The sequence below is a fragment of the Pyrgilauda ruficollis genome, unplaced genomic scaffold (assembly GCF_017590135.1).
Source record: "Pyrgilauda ruficollis isolate IOZ18807 unplaced genomic scaffold, ASM1759013v1 scaffold4, whole genome shotgun sequence".
NCBI classification, from domain to species: domain Eukaryota; kingdom Metazoa; phylum Chordata; class Aves; order Passeriformes; family Passeridae; genus Pyrgilauda; species Pyrgilauda ruficollis.
The window spans coordinates 21,538,110-21,556,504 of NW_024525489.1; the positions used below are offsets into that span (position 1 = coordinate 21,538,110).

Consider the following 18,395-nt stretch of genomic DNA (forward strand, 5'->3'; position numbering starts at 1 on the left):
AATTTGGACCTGCAAACTCTGGCTGGCTGGAGAAACTGAGGCCAGTTCATTCCTATGCTGATGAGGCTGGTTCCAATGTTGTATTGGCAGGGCAGGAGAAGGACATTGTCCCTGAAAACTACATTATTCTTTTCTCTTCAATAATCTGTTTGGCTTCTTAATGAAGCATTTTACCTTTGTCTTGGATTTATTTCATTACTTTACCAAAAATAGAAGACTAGAAATATTCACAGAAGGTGTCCCTTGACTAAACAGATAGTTTTCTGCATTTATCAAACTGTGGCTGTAATAAGTTAAAACAGTCTGGATACTTCGGAACAGATCATGGTTTAAAGGGCAGGTAAGCCCTCAGCAGACACACCTTTGACATTGTGTGACTACCTCATTAGCATGAAGGGACTCTGACCTTCCCCAGATCCTGAATATCTCACTTTCCTGGTTATCAAAGCCAACCACACTCAGGTGCCAGAGGCAATGTGGCCATGGGGGCCAAAGTAGGATAATTTTCCTGCTAAGAAAAGACAACTTGGTTGTCAAACTGCACCAGCCCAGGAGTGCTGAGCAGGCCTGGATTTCTGTGAAGGACAAAAGGGTCTGGATTCTCCTCCCTATAAGCACCACCCAGTCTGAGTCATCTGAGCTGGAAGTACTGGCATAATTGCAAAACATCTTCACATAGATGGTATAATCCAGTGTAGGTTACATGAGGATTCTTGAGTGAGATATTTGGCTGTAATTAAAATACTATGAGGAGAAGTTTTTATTGTTGGGAATTTTTCACAAACATTTCTTCACAGGGTGGAGAAAATGTTTTTATTTTTTAGCATCACAGGGGTAGAGAAAATGAACTTTTATTATTGTTGGCTCACTTCCAGATAAACACAAGAACACATTATAAAGGTCACTTTGTGTTTTAAATTCAACAAAAATTCCATTTTATGTAGTATCTCTAGCATATGTCCCATCTGCCATTCAAAACTTTTAAAACTCAACTTCAAACAAAGTTATCTTATAGACTTCAGGCACTGCAAATCATCATGAATTTTGACCACTGTAGATGTGATGATGCTTTGCCACAAAAGCCCAGGTCTGTGCAGGGCATATACTTCTGCTGATTTCACTAAAATGTAGGGGGCACAAATAGTTTTATGGTAAAGAAAAACTGCCTTTATAGCTTTGCTTCTTATTTGAAACAGTTCAATTTCTGGGGCCTTAGAATGAAGCAGTAAAATGTGCAGATGAGATGTGTTGGACACTGGACTCATGGGAAACCCCTGGATGCTCTCTCTGGATCCTGTTCTCCATTGCCCTAAATATTAGTTGTTTACATGTGCAAGGTATTAAAAAATCTGAATTCTTCACTTACGTCACTGGTAACATTTTGAGGCCACTTTTCAGAGATATAAATGGCACCCAATAGAATTTCAGAGTTTCAGAAACCTGATTTCCAGAGATTTCAAGTTCTTTTTATACCAGCTGAAGCGAATGAAACCATTTTCTTAAAATTGGGTTCCAGATATTAAAGTCTGGCAGGCAAAGCTGGGTTATCCAAAATTAGATGCCAATTCTGAAAAGATAATTGTAAGTGATGATCTCATAGGGGAAGTCTGAGTTAAGACTAGAATCTAAATCATCTGACACCAATCCTGTGCATCAACCACAACACTGACTTTTTAATACTGTGAGCTCAAATACTGACTTGTTAAAAGAATAAATGCAGATTTCAAAACTCATCCACAGCACATACAAAATAGTGTTTTGATGTAATTTGCTGAATTCTGGTAGATGAAGTCAATTTGCATCTCAAATTTTCAAAGAAAGTGGTTTCAAATAAATTTGTTTGTTAGTGTGGTGAAGTTAAGCCCCATGCAGGTAAATATTACTTTTAATTAATTGATTAATGGATTTTTTTTTACCATTCTTTATCTGTTTTCTGCACTTCTAAAGTCAGCTCTTACCAAATACTTCTACGTGAGAGTATCTGTGGTTGCTGTAAAATACTGTACATATTAGAAGATAGAAAGCAGTGAGGTTTTCCATTTTTCCTGTGAAGATAGGCTGGGTGAGCTGGGGTTGTTCGGCCTGGAGAAGAGAAGGTTCTGGGAGACTTTATTTTGGCTTTTCAATACTAAAAGGGGGCTTTATAAGAAAAGTGGCAGAAGACTTTTTCCCAAGGTCTGCAGTGACATGACAAAGGTAAATGGTTTTAAACTGAGAAGGCAGGTTTAGGTTGGGCTTAAGAAAGACATTTTTTATGACAGAGGTGATGAGACACTGAGACAGACACAGGCTGTCCGGAGAAGCTGTGGATGCCCCAACTCTGTGAGTGTTAAGGGTTTGACTAAATGAGAGAGACATTTCGGAATGAACTGCACCGTCTTTCATTAAGTAGCTTTTCTAGAATGCATACAAATTCTCAGTATCTGTTATTACTGGGAGTTTGAATTGCATCTTTCACTTTTTCTCAAAAGACTTGGTATTTTTAAAGCCTTCTGTTTCTGGCCAAGTCCAAAAACTTACTAAGATTGAGAATGAAAATGGGGAAATAGTTCAAATATGTGGATGAACAACTAGCTTAAGATAAGGAAAACCTCTCTTCTCTTGTCACACTCAGTATCACAAACTTCTGACTAGCAACTTTGTAGAGATTATTTGTCCTGAATTTCAAATTAAATAAGACAAACAAGAAGAAAAGGAAATACAGAATTTTGGGGGGCTTGGTTTGTTTTGGTTTTTTGGTTGTTGTTGTGGGGTTTTTGTTTGTTGGGGGTTGGTGTTTTTTGTTGTTGTTGTTGTTGGTTTTGGGGGGTTTTTTGTTTGTTTGTTTGGGGGTTTTTTTGCAGGTGAACATTGTATGTACTTAAAAGTTTCAAATGAGATTTTTTTAATGCTTCTTCATTAGGGAGATATTGATGTCTCAGGCTAGATAGTAAGAAAGGAACATGCATTTACTTAGCTTCCAGTAGCCAGGCTCATGAAGAGAAAGTCTCAGATGCAAATAAAAGACTGTGAGGTTGTTGCCTAATTGATTAGAAGCAAAGAACTGTCAGACATCTGGAGTGTGCAAAGTCTAAGACTGGCCTCTAATTTCTCAACTTTGGCAGTTTTGATGCCACTTGTACTTTAAATTAGTATTAATACTTGGGGGGGAAATGCAGCCTTTCTCTCTTTAATCTTTCTGTCTTTAATCAACACTTTATAAATGCAGTAGCACATTTTAGATGTCAGTAATGCATTTTTATCTGGCAATTGATTAATGTGCATAATAAGATGGATAGGCCTGTCTGCTGAGATGCTGAACAGTGACACACACCGTAGTGCTACTTGAGAAGGAAATAATCTTTTTTTCATTTTTTCATTAGGGTTCATAGCTTTGGAAATCAATAGCTGCTCTGAGATGGATATGACATACTGCATGGTTGCTCTAGTTCCTGTAACTTATGTAAATATTTGCTTCTGATTATTTTTGAGGAAACATCCTTTCTATGCAGAATCAGCTTTACAATCAAAGCCAGTGTTGGGAGGAACAGCCTGATCAGATTATTAATCAGCCCGTGAGGAAGTGGAGATTTAAAACAGGAGGTGGCAGCCTTGAGTGGTAACTCACGGCTGTCTCTGCTTAGTTACGCTCAGATCCAAATGGAGTCAGAGCTGGGCACAAATAGCTCAGCATCTCAGCCCTTTTTCTTAAACATCACTACAGCAAGCAGCCTGGATAGTGAAGATGACAACAACTAGGTTTGTCATTTTTGCCTGGTAATTAAAAATTTAGCTAATTAATACTTTTAATGTGAAGCTGTGAGTTTTCCTAGATTTTTTTAACGTTTGGATGAGTAGTTGTAGCAGGAAAGACCGCAGCACACTGCAGAGGCAGAATTTAATCTGGGTTGTTCTCCTCTGGGTCTGTTTCTTCTAACTAGAAAAATCATGTTGCATACAAGAATAACTAATAAAATACGGATTTGATTTATTCAAATGAAAGTTGTGCCTATTTCTGATCTCCTTTTTGGTATCCTGAATTGTTGGATGATTCTTAATCTCCTAACTGTGGTGTACAAGCAGGTCATGAGGTACTTCTATCTCCTTTATGAACTACCACACAGTAATGCCAAGATAACCTACTTTTATTAGCAATATCACTGAAATTTTCTAATCCATAAATCAGCAGAAAACCTTGCAACTACACAGTCTCAGCAGAGAGAGGAACTTGATGACATCATTGTTTTTCCCCTGTGAAAATGCTTAGTTGGAAAAAGACAAAAAAAGATTAAATGAATCAGAGTAGCTCCATGCAACCTCCCATTTCTAATCTTTTTGAAGAACGTGAACAGTACCATTCACTGGTAAAAAATGTAACCAAGAGAGTTCTGCAGTGTTGTTAATTTCTGCTGGATATTCATAGTAGGAATTATACTTGTATTGATTGATTTTTCCCTACAGCTCCACATTTTAAAAATATATATTTTTTGGGCCAAATTTCAAGTTACAATTTTTTCCTTCAGATGCATGTGAAAAGTCTTCATTTGAAAGTTTGCTAAGCAACAAATCCTTCAAATAGAACAGGTTGCAACTCTGCTCTGCCTGGAAAGTACACATGCATGTAAGTATTGTTCCATAACATAACTAATTTTCTGATCTGGCTTTTTTTTTTTTTTTTTTTTTTTTTTTTTTTTTTTTTTTTTTTGTCACAGTCTGTAGGCAAAGATAGCATTTTCCTCTTTTTCCCCTGTGGCTTGAATCCTGCAGTTAACCTGTCTGCTGCACACAGACACCATTGCCTGGATGGATCTCAATGAGAGACCACGTTTTCTCTAACAGTCCAGTCCTGTTAGAAGCAGTAGACATTGTCAAGGAACCTTCTGTTTAATCTTTTTATTAAGCAAATATTTCCTTAAGTTTGCATAAGCAGTCGCCCAGCCATGGCTTCCACACAATCCTTTAATAACTGGCAGGGTGTGGTGATTACATTTCCTCAGAGGCTTCTCCTCCATCTGACTACCAAAATAATTTATTCCTCAGTTCACTTGTTTTATTTTTCTTCACTTCCTTTGTCTGTCAGAGGCAGGCAGATCAGGGAGTTAATAGCTGTCTTTTTAGTGCAAGAAGTGGGTGGGGGATGATTCTTTGAGCTGGATTCCCTAAAGAAATAAGGCTTGTGTTATCATTCTCTGCCTATTCCAACACTCCACATGCAACACTAATAATGTGGAACCCCACTGGCCATTTCACTTCATGTGGAAGAGGAACAGGGGACTCCAGTCTTCCAGCTTCCTAGCAATTTATGGAAGTGGATGGCTGGGGGAGGAAAGAGAGCCTACTACTACCTTCTAGTATTAAGGTACTTATTAATTTAGGAGATACATGCCAAGTTTTGAATATCAAAATACCAAAAAATTTGAGAATTATTTGGAGTCAAGATGAGCACCTCCCTTTTGTGTGTGTTTGGCCACTGAAACTGAAAGAATGTGCAAAACTTTCTTGATACAGATGATCAGTACTGAGCGCTACTTTTAGGTTGAAGGCTGAGTCATAACAGTTGTTCTGTGCATTAATTTAATCTTCACAGCATTTATGGGATTGGAAAATGAGCCAAAAAGCATTTTGTTCTATGAGGAATAAACTTGGACCTTATAATGCCTGTGTTTCTGGAGAAATGTGGTTTTCTTTCTTTGAGTAGATAGTTTTGGAGTCTTAAGGGATCTCTTTCTGATTGTTGCTTTCTTGGAACAACGGTAGCTGCAGCCTTGGCTGGTTTAGGACATGGACAGATGCTTTGTTCCAAATACAGCTGTGCAGAGGAAAGAGGTTTTCCCTTCACAGCCACATGGGTGCTTCTAGCTGCTACAAACTGACCTGTCATGGAGAAGTTTTTATGGGTTTTCCCCAATTCATACTAAGCACGGAAGTGTATAATTTTAAGCAGTTTAAAATCGTGGTCTGAGGTGTGGCAGCTGACTCTGCCTCACCTGAGTAAGCAGTACTGCGATGAGCTGTTTTGTTAGCACCCTGAAGAGTGGTCAGGAACTTCTGAGGTGGTTAATCCCACTCACTGGCATTTCTAGATGTAGAAGAAACCACCTCTACATAGCCCAAAGCCCTTTTGGTAATTCAGAAGCGTATGGCATCATGGGCAGGACTTCTGCCTGCACAAAAGGTGAGTGACTGCCATTTGGGGATTTGAATATCTGAGCTCAACAAACAGAAAAACACTGACTCATAATGCTTTTACAAACCAGTTCCAGAGCAGAGTCACATTTTAAACTGGGCCGCATGTGAAAATGGCTCCTTATGCTGAGAAAAACTGTACATATGTGGAAAAGGTATTTGAAGAACTATTTAGTGGTTTGAGGCACTAAGGAGATCTATTCTGAGAGCATAGCTCTCAGAACTATGACTGTGAATGGCATGAACAGATATTTAGGGAACCCTAGCCCTGTGTGTGGTAGAAAAGTCTAAGAGAAATGAGCAAGAAGTCCATGAGTAATGGAATCATTGAAGCCTGATTTCCAATGGATTTGTGCTTCATGCAAATTCTCCCCCTGGCTTGTATGGTCTTTGTCTTAGAGGGATTGTCTGATGCCTGATAAGAATGAAGCTTTTGCTACACTCTTTTCCATGGCTGGAGACACCATCTGGATCTCTTCTTTTTCCCAGCTAGCTGCCTACTTTCACTAAACTTGGGATGATTTTGTGTCTTGAAACCTGTGATTAATTTTCAAATTTAGTTGAAAATCACTGGATTAAAAAGTTACTCTAAGAGGAAGTGAAGACAGCAGAATAGGCACTCACACACAAAATATGATGACAAAGCCTTTTTTTTCCTTAGGCAATCAGAACAGTTGGAGAAGGCACTTCCTTTATATTTAGTGATTTCCAGCACTGGCAAGGTTACCTCACTGGGACATAGAAAGGGCACATGGAAACAGATTTCTAAAGTTAAACCTGCTTTCATCTTGCAGACCTGTTTTATAGAGAACTGAGGGGCAGGTTTACAATATTGTGCTCTTGTGGGGGGGCTTTGTTGGCATTTATTTGGAAGTTGGTTATTCATTAGGTGAAAATATGCTAGGAATTGGTCTATATCTATATGTAGATTGCATTTTTAAACTGTTTCTTACATCAATATTACTGATAAGATTAATTTTGCTTAACCTGCTAGTCATTCCAAAATTACATATATTTGTGTAGTGGGGATGAATGAGAAAACAAAATCCAGTAGCAGGTGCACAAAGCAATCTACCTGAACATGTAGGTCAAGTTTAATAGGCACATTTTGTGAACCAGGACAATTTTCTGTAGTTCTTATCAGCATCTTCATCTTTGATCTTCATCTCAGTAGAGTTTTGCTAGTGCTTTGGTTGACTTGAATAATAGTCTTCCTTTGACTATTTGAGAACATGTAGCTGAAATATCTGGTAGTGGCAAGCTTTACTTTTGTCCCAGGGAAAAAATACAAAGGCTTAAATGGAAAATGAAAGAGGAACCTGTCAGAAGAACTGTTCAGAATAAACAGCTGTGCGCATGTCCTGTCTGTCTCTGAAAATTTCATTTAGCTCCAGGCATGGGCTTGAATAATCTACCTAATGTTTACTAGCACCAGCTAAAAATTTATTCTATGCAGAGAATATACACCTTTTTATTCTACACAGGGAATGTATAGCATGTATCAACCTTGGTAAGAAAGAAAGGTGGGTTTCATGTAGATTGTCATTGCCTGTAAAAAAAGATACATCTTGACTGCAGAAAACAAAAGGGCTTTATCTGGGTGCTGAGCCAAGTGCAAATGTTTTTCCACCAAATAGAAAATATCTGACATAACTAGGATGGAAGAATCTGTATACATAGGTGTGATAAAAAACCTCCTTTGCCTCACTGAAATTTTCAGTAAAAATGTACCCTTCAGTAGGGCTTGTAACAGAATAATATTTCAATTAAACAATCTGTAACTTATGGTTCTAGAAAGTAATAAAGCTTTTACAAGAACTATATGTACAGTACGCCCTAGGATGTGTTGTCTAACAGCACAGCTGCTATCCAGGGATAAGTACTTCTTAAATCTGAGGAAGTTATTCCTATTCCCTGCTTTTATTTCTTCTATTACTCTATTTTATTTCTTGTATTACTCTATGAGATAGCAGACTTCTGCATTAAATTCCTGCCTTCCTGGCCTTACTTTTCCAATTTTAATAGGCAAACAGTTTGCAGGGCATGAGCCCTTCTTCCAACAGTCCCAGTTTATTATATTGAATATCACTGAGGCAGTGAGATCAGTATTCCCTTCTGTAAGGAATTCAGGGTGCTGTCAATCCTGCCAAATGACTTTCACAATGCTCTGATACAGGCTGTGTGACTGGGGTTTGAGTGACTCCTTCCTGAGCAGTCCCGGCCTTCTCAACTAGCACAGGTGTCTTGAGTGCTCAGATCTGTGCTTGCATAACCTTAGCCAACATCTGAATCAGCTCCAGGGCCAAGAAAGGCAATACTGGTGGGTTTTCCAGGCTCCTTAGGTTGTTTTCTGCACACAGTGTTTGCCAGCAGTTTGGAACTGAGCCTTGTGTATCATCTATGAGTGCTCAGTATGTATGGGAAACAAGAGCTGTCTTCCAGTACAAGGCCTCCTTTAGAGATCATGAAGCTCAAGTGCCTTCTTCCTGTCAATACCAACAATTTATCTACTACTACCACCTGAATCTAAATGAGTAGTTTGAGATGATCTTTGTACTTATCACACTATGCAAATAAACTGGTTCTTTTGATTCTTGAAGGGAAGGGGCTTGTTTGTGCAACCTTGGGAGCAGACATGGGTACATGTTCCTGGCTGCAGGAGGAACAAATGGTTGTGGAATTTGGAGACTGGGAGACTGCTTGTGAGAAGTATTACTACATGTTCATCCTATCCTGGATAGCCTTTCTTTGACACTGTATACTGGAAGTGTCTGTATCATGGAAAACAAGTTTTAACCACAAACACTGTGTGGAGTGTGACACTGGTGCCTGAGAGCAGAGACCATACCCAAAGCAGCTGTGGTCTTCCTCTTAACATGCTCAGTGTAAGTCACAGCACCTCAGGTCACATTTTCCAGTGCTATTTTCAATGGTCCTTGGGTAGTATTTTGAATATTATCAGCTTAAAAATTAACTGTTGCCCAAGAATATTTCACTGATTTCACTGGTGAATATCTAAGAAAATCTGAAGGCTACAGGGCAGTCTTCAATTTAATTTCTTTTTTCTTTCCTCCTCATCCCATTTTTTCCCCCTTGAAGCTGGCAAAGGCTCGAATATAGAGATTTTTTTACTGTCTGATCTCATGCCCTGAATTATGACCTCATCACTCCAGACCAATTTCTGGTAGTCATTTAGCAGTGCCTCTGCTAAATGGGGATATGTAAATTAACTGTGGGGATAGTGAAGTTAAGAAAAAGCATGTCGTTTAACTTCTAGAACCCAGGTTAAAAATTTAGTGCCAAAGCATGGAAACTCTGGGTTTTTCCTAATGAAAATGAACAAACTGAATTATTAAGACAATAAAGATGGTATTGTACACAGTTTTGCTTTTCTTATTACACAGATTCACTTTCCTTATTGAAGAGAATAGAAGTAATTGAGAAAGTAAAATGAACCACCCTCTAAAGGCCAGCCAGCTTCTCTCACCAAATGGTCAGTAGGCAATAAATAGGCAATTCAGAAGATAATTCGTTCTCTCCATCTTTGATACCCATTTCAGGAGAGAGGAACTTGTCCCTCAGAAGAAGGAAGGGATGTAGTCTTGTATGTGCAGCTATCACTGCGTAGCTTTCAAATTAACACTAACAACCTTATCCAGCCTGTTTTTTGTGACTGGAACCTAATGAAAATGCAGTCAATATTTGCAAAGGCAAAGCTCTGCAGCAATATAAGTCTTTCTACTATATTTCACCCTGCTCCACAGAACAGCAGAGGATTTTTAATTTATCCACTCAGAACAAAGTGCTGATTTGGCTCTGTGCTTCTTGGAAACCGTCTTTACTCTGCTATTTCCTGTTATTTTCTCCATTTTTGTATTTCAGAAGAGAACGGGGACTCACTCAAAATCTTTGTGTTTGTGGAATTGTGAGGTGATTCCTTGGACAGATGTAGGTGCAGTGAAGAGGGAATGAAGAGTAAAAGCACTGCAGAAAGTTTTCTCCTTTTAGTTGTGAGGCTTTGATGCCTGGAGGCCAGCACGCCACGGCGAGCAGCCGCCCGCAGCGCTGCCCTTGCTTGACACGTTCAGCAGAAGCTGCTGAATCTCGTTTCCTCAGGCTTTCAGCATTTTTCATGACGGTTCCTCCTTTCGTGCCGAGACACAAGCCGTAAGCCGGGTCGTGCTCGCTCTCGCAGATCCTGTGACACCTCACCTATGTAGGTGGCCTTATTTCAAAGCTTTCTGGATGCCAAGTTGAATTAAGTGCTTCCAGAATCTGCGGATGACCTGGCAGGAACTGAATGGTCCATAAAACCATTTGCACTTTGTTTTGTGCCCTTGACAGATCAGTGGTAGGGAAATTTGTTCACATGCCATCTGCACCTGCTAGCCTTGCCATGCAGGAATAGGTAATTTCCTTTCCAAACATGATTGGCTTCTGATATCAGTAGGAAATTGGCAGCTCTTATATGAAAACAGTATCCAGTTTCCTCTTTTTGATTTCCACTGAGATAGGAAAGGAGTTGTTATTGTTATGGTCTCAGTGCTCTGTTCAAGTTCTCTTCCCCACATAACTGCTTTTTCAGTCATTCAAAGCCAGTTTGTCAATAGCACACAGCATCATATCTTCTTCTACTGTGTATGAGATTGTTGCGAGATCATTTTTCCCCCAATATCACAGGCTTCATTCTAAACAGAATTGCACAACCTGCAGTGAAAAGATGTCCTTCTTCTTTTGTCTCTTGGTCTTTCTTCCTCATTTCTATGAAGGAATAAGAGAGTGCAGAATAAAGTGTCTAACTGGTGCTGGTGGAGGGCTTAAGAAACAACATCATGGAATTGAAGTGTACTTTTCTTCCTATTTCTTTGTCATATAAAAGCATTGATGCCAAGTGTCACTCACAGTGCTTTCAGTTTTCTTCTCAAGTGGCAGGAAGCAGTTGCAATGACTTCTTTGTAAGGGGTGTTTAAATGAGCAGATATGGAATCAGTGGTGCTGGGCAGGACAAAGGCAATTGCCTCATCTCCTGCCTCAAGTATCACCTTTGCAAAGAGCTGCAAAGGAGTTTTTTTGCTGACAATAAGATGGTGAATTTTGTTTCCACTCTAAACTGCATAAAGCAACTGTGTTGGCTTTATAAGTGATTCAAAGGTTTGCTCTCCCTTAAAGTTAGGGTAAATTTTTTGTGTATCCAATGTATGCCATGTATCTTTTTCCTCCTGTCAGTTACTGGAGATGGAGATAGAACTGTGGTTTTGTCTGTGCTTTCATGTAGAATTATTAATGAAACAGGTAATCCTATTTGTCTTGAAATCAAGGGAAAGATCTCTTGTGTTCTGTCCATCTGTTCCAGACACCAACAGCATGCTCATCACCATGGTATTGGAACAGTCTGGTACACAAATAGCAATCAGCAGTTATTAACATAATATTGTTACTTGGTCCATAAAGCTAATATTGGCAGAGATACAAGACATCACTCACTGTGAGACAGTTTCTCGGGTGATGTTCTTTGTTTTGCCAGAATATGATAATATTCTATATAAAAGTCAGTAAAAGGATGATATTTTTTTGTTTGTTTCATGTAAGTAGCAAAAATTGCCAGTATAATATAAATATATCAAAAATTTGCCTTTACATCCAGTAATTTACAATCCATTGTTATCTAGTTGTAGAGCAGCATTCTTTAGGAAATGAAACGGCTTTTTTTTTAATATGTATTAGATCAAATCAAACCACTAAAAGTTCCCCTTTCATTCCTTTTTTCTCCAGCTGCTGATATAGACTGATACAGGACTGGCTTTTTGCATGCAGAACACAATTTATTTCAAACTGGACCTAGACAAGTTCAGGTCTGTTCAGCAGGTGATCTGTAGTGCTGAAGGACTGGCATGTAATTGCAGCCCACCGGGAATCTCCAAGTCTCCCAAAACATCCTGAACACCCACAAATTTGGATGCTCCTTATTTGTCTTTACTTGCTTTCATACACCTCATTTATACATGTTCAAAAGCCCAACTTCAAATGCCTCCTTTTTGTTTGGTCACTTTTCCCTTTGATATAACCTAAGAATTTTTTTCAGAGTTGAACAGACCTTCAAAATCCCTGATATTTAAATTTCTGGTCAAAAGGAGTATATTCCTCTGAAGTGGCACATTTGTGCCAATCCAGTTAAATTAATAGCCCATCTATACATCACTTTTCTTCCCTTCTTAATCAGAATATATTCCTGGGAGACCTATTTTGTAAGCTTGTCTACAGAGACTTCTATATCACAGCAAGATGGAGCCTTTTCATCCTGCAGCTTCACAGTTGCAGGGTTGCAGCCATGAAACAAAAGTGAAACTAAGGCATTGCGGTTCCTGGGTTTTATACACAACGACTTTTGCTTGCGCTAGAAGGCAAACTGCTGCCAAATTAACATTTCTGTAAGCATTATAGTATCCATACCAGTGCTGTTCTAATGAGAGGGAACATCTTTACCTGAGCTGGTTGTGATGATGTCAGTAGAGTGAAAAACACCAATCACTTGTTTTTAAAATTTTGAAAGTTTAATAGTAATAAAATTGGCATTAAAATAGCAATATAATTAGAGTAATAAAAATTTGGACAATTTGGATTAGGACAATATGAGACAATAAGAACACAGAGTTATGGACAGTCCGGGTACCTTTTTCTGGGCAAATTAAGCCCGAAAAAGGACCCACGTTAACAGAGGATTAACCCTTAAAAGCAATAGCGTGTTGCACATTCATACACCTCATACATGATGCATAAATTCCATTCAAACAAAGGATTTTGTCTGGTCAGTGTCAGCTTCTTCCTCTTAATCCTAACGGCATCTTCAGGGCTGAGTGAGGGGGCAAGAAGTTAGTTTCTTCTGGTAAGAGAGCAATAAATGCTTTTTCTCTGAAAGATTTAGGTGTCCTGTGGCTGCTATCTCGTGCGAGTCCTCTTTTTTAAAAAAGTATCTTATATAGCATAGTTTCTATTTTAACATTATGTTATAATCTAAAACTATATTTAACACACTATTTAAGAAAATTAATACAGCATAACTTTCTAACATAACACATATAATATTCATTTTAATATTTGCGAAAAGCCAGTCATAAAATATGCATTTTTCACAGTAGGGATGAGCAGACTGTGTCAGCAATTACTACTCTTTCAGGGAACATGAAAACTTAAAATGGTCATGGTGTTGGTTCAGTCTCCATTTTTATATCAATAGCTTCTTTTTTTTTTTTTTTTAAGTTAACTACAATACCTAACTACTATTAATAATTAACTATTAACTATCACAATAAACTAATTTAAAAATGTAAATGGATTCTTAAGGATGTTGTTGCCAAATGGAGCCTTCCATTTGTTTGGAAAGGCCAACAGGATCTTGTTATAAAAAAAGAGGATAATTTCCTGCAGCTTTGTCAGGTCAGCTCTGTCTTGAACACTTTTTTTGTTTAAAATTAATAAAATTAATAGAAACTAGCTTTTGGCTCAGCTAAGGGAAAGAGTCTAAAGTACTGAGCGATTCTCATACATGTGTAGATGCAATGAAAGGCAGAGGGCAGCATTTTTATGCTGTCATTCCCTGTTATCACTCTCAGTTATTAAGAAAGTGGTGGGTAGTAACATCAACTTTGCCTCAAACATTCAATAGATGTTACTTACTAGACGAAGTGCATGTGCCCCATGTTATTTCTTTCAGGGCCTGTCTGTGACTGGATGCATGCCAGATTGTCCTTTGGGATATAGCCCAGTGAGCAGGAGAAATGGATTTGAATTTGGCAAAATGGCAATAAGCATAAAGGTACGGTTGGAACTTCCTTGGAATACTCTCTCCTATCTTATTATCCTAGGCCAGTATCTCAGTTCTCTGCAGCCAAATGCTTTGGAGCAATGTTGTGGAGAGGAATGAGTAATTTCTGACTCAGCTTGGTGCATTTATCAGGACTGAAAAAGCTACAGCTGGACTAAATGCCATGTCCACAGCTTGTTTCATGAAGCTCTTTTTGTCATGTACAGTGGCTGCCCACCAAAAGAAAATGAAGGTGCATTGCTTCAGCTTTTATAAGAAAGATCAGTGGCAAGTTGTGTTGTATCCCTGAATACAAAGTCTCCAGGGGCTGTTAGGTCTCTCTGCTCCTGTGCCTGCAATGGACATTGCAACAGTACATGTTGCCACTGCACAATCTCCCTTTGTCCTCTTCATTTGAGATAGACTGCATCCTCCTCAGTAATCTTTGAGACTTATGACTTTCAGCATAAAATGTAACCACTAAAATAGGGCAGATAGTTTTTTCTGCACAATTCTGAATGACTAGTTGAAGCAGGATTTGGGGGAAAATGTATCATAGTTTTGTAGAACTAGGTGCCTTTCAAAATAGCTGCTCAAAGTGGGGTGCTCATTCAATTCACCACGTGTTACACTGGGCACACTCTAGAAAAGATCAGACACTGCTCTGAATTAACAAGGAGGGCTGGGATCTCTGATATTGCTAATTATGTGTTCGTGGAAAGCACAGTAGCCCATTGTGCTTTCTGAACTAGAGTATTAGAACAAAAAAAAGCAGTGAAAAGTCATCACTGCAGAAGCTGTCACCCTTGTTCCCTTGTGTGCTCTATCTCTTCTATGGGGAGGTCTCATGGATACCAAAGAGGAAAGCAAATGTAATTGTCCTGATTATTTCTTGATTCTTCAAATCCCATCACACACAATAATCCTCTGTGGCTTTCTGCCCCACACGATGTTTTGATGCTCTTGATTTAGGTACAATGTTGCTATGGCTTTTGAACCACGCATTTTAGCAGATTTTGTATTTGGACATAAAAGCCTGGATATGGAATGCATATTACACAGGGCAATATTGTGTTAAAAAACAAGGAAAATTAAGTAGTTAATCTCATGTACTCAAACTGTCACCCTTTTTTGCAGGGTACAAAAGGAATCTCATTAGTTAATGAATAGAGGCAATGCATGCAGTGTGTAGGGAGTGACTGCATTTAACTATGAATTACTTGATCTTTGAAAAGATTTTTTCCTTAAGGTAAAAGGATCAAATAATTTCAGTACCTCATCTCAAATAATTTTATTTGTAGTTATTTTTCACAATAGCAAATGGAAAGTAAATAGGTAATGGTGAATTTATAGCTCCTGAAATTATATCTGTTCTCTCTCCTTTTGCTTACTTTCAGGATGAAGCTGGAGAGCTGCTTCATCAGTGCCAATCCATACTGTGGTTGGTCTCATGAAAAAGATCTTATTGATGAATTATTGCAGCTACTCTCCCAGCCATGGAAGAATGTCTCATACAAAAAGATCCATAGGTGACTGATAGGTGTGGTAAGCAGCCTGTGAGATTTGGGAGAAAATTTCTGGTATATCTAGAAATCAACCTAGATCTAACTTACCTGCCATTGTGGATATTTTAGTCTTAATTCATGCTTTTCCACCACATTTCAGAACGTGTCCTTTATCTGAACAGCTTTGCTTTCTTGTTTGTTTGTTTTTTATGTTTGTCAGTCATTACACAGTGCTATTTAGAATCAATTTTGCACCCTTCCATGTGTTGAGTGGTTGTGGTGAGTGATGATTGCAGGATTAGCCTGCTAGTAATTAAATGTTGCTGCCTCTTAGCTTGAAAATGAAACATCTCTAAGGAATTTAAGAGTTTCTTGCTTTATTTAGGTTGGGCATGTCTAAATAGTATGGGTAGGTTTACCAAGTCAGTGCAGGCACAGTGCAATCATAAAATAATAAATTAAAAAAAGCAAAATGAAGAAGGGGGAAGAATAAAGAGAGAGGAAGAAGAGAAGAAGAAATTGAGAGAAGGGAAACAAATTCAACCAATCATTAAAACTTTGAATTGCATTGGAAATTTTCTACACTTCGCTGAATCTTGGGTGTAATTTCCTAATTTTGGCTTTGTCCTATCACATAAATTTTTCCTGTCTGGACTCATTTTTACTCACAGATTGGTCTTCAAAATTTGTAAGTGTTAAGCTGTGTAAAATAGGACATGTTGCCTGTTTGTTGAAGCCTAGAGGGGTACCTGTCTCTGTAAAGCAGAGGCTGAGTTCCTTACCATTTGTGGACCCACCGAATGCTTGATTTTTCATATTGGCTTTATCACTATGAAGAGTTTTCCTCTTGAATTCACTGATTTATGTTCTAAGCAGAATGAAGCCCTTTTTTATTTTTCTCAAAATCTGCTACCAAAAATCACATTATTTCAGCATGCAAAGACAGTTCTTTGCTTCTTCAAAGACTTATTAGACTGATCTGTCCCATGCTTCTCACAGGACTGTAGCAGTGTAACCTCATATGATACAAATGCTGAGCTTCTGTTTGAAATAATAGGGATGATGCCTAATCCTGAACAGACATCAGAAGGATTTTAAATAAAGGTTGTCACTGAGAGGCCTGTAAGCTGCCCTCACTTAGTTCTGTCTGGCCTGTGTCAGGCTGAAGATGAAGGCATTTGAATGTCTTAATAGAAGCAGAGCGTGAGCTTTTTACCTTGAGCTCTTGTTACATTTAAGGATTCATGCTGAATAACAATAATAAAAGATTAATCCCATCTGGTTTTCTGTTGATTGTTAGTTTAATTTAGTGTATGACGACTCAAAGTTTAGTCTGCCAGCCAACGAAGGTATGCAGTTATCAACATTACTGATAGGATAAACCAATTATGTAAGCTTATTTTCAAATCTCCCCAAATCCCATAATACTTAACCAAGTAAAACCCTTGAGCTAAAATGGACTTGTTTACAGAAAGGTACAACATCAAATAGAGATTTCATTCAGAACTTTGGGTAGACTAATTGACCTTGTTGGCTGCTTTTTTTTTTTTTCCTCTGTTGCCTTTTTTAGGTATGAAATATATCAAATTGAAAAGAAAGTATGGACAAGAAAAACACAGTTGTAAGAAAGAATTTTGAGAGTTTTCAGAAAGACTTCTTTGCTTGCAAGTTCTGAACAGTATGTTCTGTGTCTTGAGTGTATAGTTAGTGCTGCATCTTTGGGCTGTAACAGTATTTCCCAAACCCTGTGTCTAACCATTGCCTTGGCAGGACTCCAGACTAATCCTGTGGGGAGAGGAAAGTGCCTGTGGAGCTTGGCAAAAGTTGCTTGTCCTTTCCTCCTGAAGATATGCATTTGTTCCTGGGTAGTGTGGGAGGTGGCTCCTCCTTCCTGCATTTGTAGCCACCATGGAAACAGATAATTCCAGAAGACAGTCTAATAATGCAATTGCAGACCCAAATTATAGAGGTCTGAGACTCTCTCCCGACACTAAATTGTACATGCATCTCCTGACAGCTAAATTGTACACGCATGTGCAAGCAGTGTCACAAGCCTGCTCAGAAATGCCCCAAACCAAGTTAGACAGAGACTCCAAGGGCTGAACAGGATGAGAACATGCCAAGGGCCAAGAAAGACAAAAAAGCACAGAGATTCAAAGTTTAGCTCATGGAAAGTGTGAAATTTTATTGTCAATGTCAGGCCATGAAACAAGGGAGGCATTCTGTGGTTGAATTTCATCTTGAAGGTCCCTGTAAGCATGCAGTACAGAAAGTATTGAAGATGCTGTGCAAGGCAGGTGTGTAAAAAGGATGAGCAAACAGAGGAGGATCGTGAGCAAGGAAAAATTGAGAAGAAAGTTTTTGAAAGACGAAGAGGTCAGAATAGAGCCTGGTGGCACAAAAGCTGATAGGGAAGAAAAGGGGCATGACAGCAGAATGAAGGCTGAAAGAAAGCACAGCCATTGATTTAATTTGCTGCTTTTCATTGGAAATGTATCCTTTTGCCAGTTCTGGGTGCCATGCACATGTGTAAGAACATATAAGCTTTTCAGCTTGCCAGGGTGAAACTGCCTTCCAGAACTCTGGTGTCAAAGGCACCTACAAGAGCCAATGAAACAACCTTCAGCATGAAATCAATGTCAGTATTCAATAACATCCGGTGCCAGGCAGGGAGATGCCAGCCCAGCTGGGTGAGTATGTGCCAGAGCATTTGGACGGCAATTGGCTGATGAATCGAACTCTTAAGCAAACATATACCTAGGCAAAGAGCAGAGCAGCCAAATTCCAGGGAGCACTGCCCTGCTATCTCCACTGTGTTGCAAAATCCAGTCAGGTGAGTCAGAGGGAGAAGACAGCCCCAGGCAGTACCTGCAGGGAGTACTCTGACCCCCACTTGTGCAAACCTTGTGTTTCTGGGCCCTTTT

General features: G+C 38.9%; 1 long non-coding RNA gene across 1 annotated transcript in view; it reads left to right on the forward strand.

The window, feature by feature from the left end:
- Positions 1 to 16,757, forward strand: part of LOC121358562 — a 19,681-nt gene extending 2,924 nt beyond the window's left edge. The window contains exons 2-3 of the long non-coding RNA XR_005955904.1: positions 13,877 to 13,978; positions 15,364 to 16,757. This is a non-coding gene — a long non-coding RNA (uncharacterized LOC121358562). The remainder of the gene's footprint in view (positions 1 to 13,876; positions 13,979 to 15,363) is intronic.
- Positions 16,758 to 18,395: the final 1,638 nt, after the last annotated feature.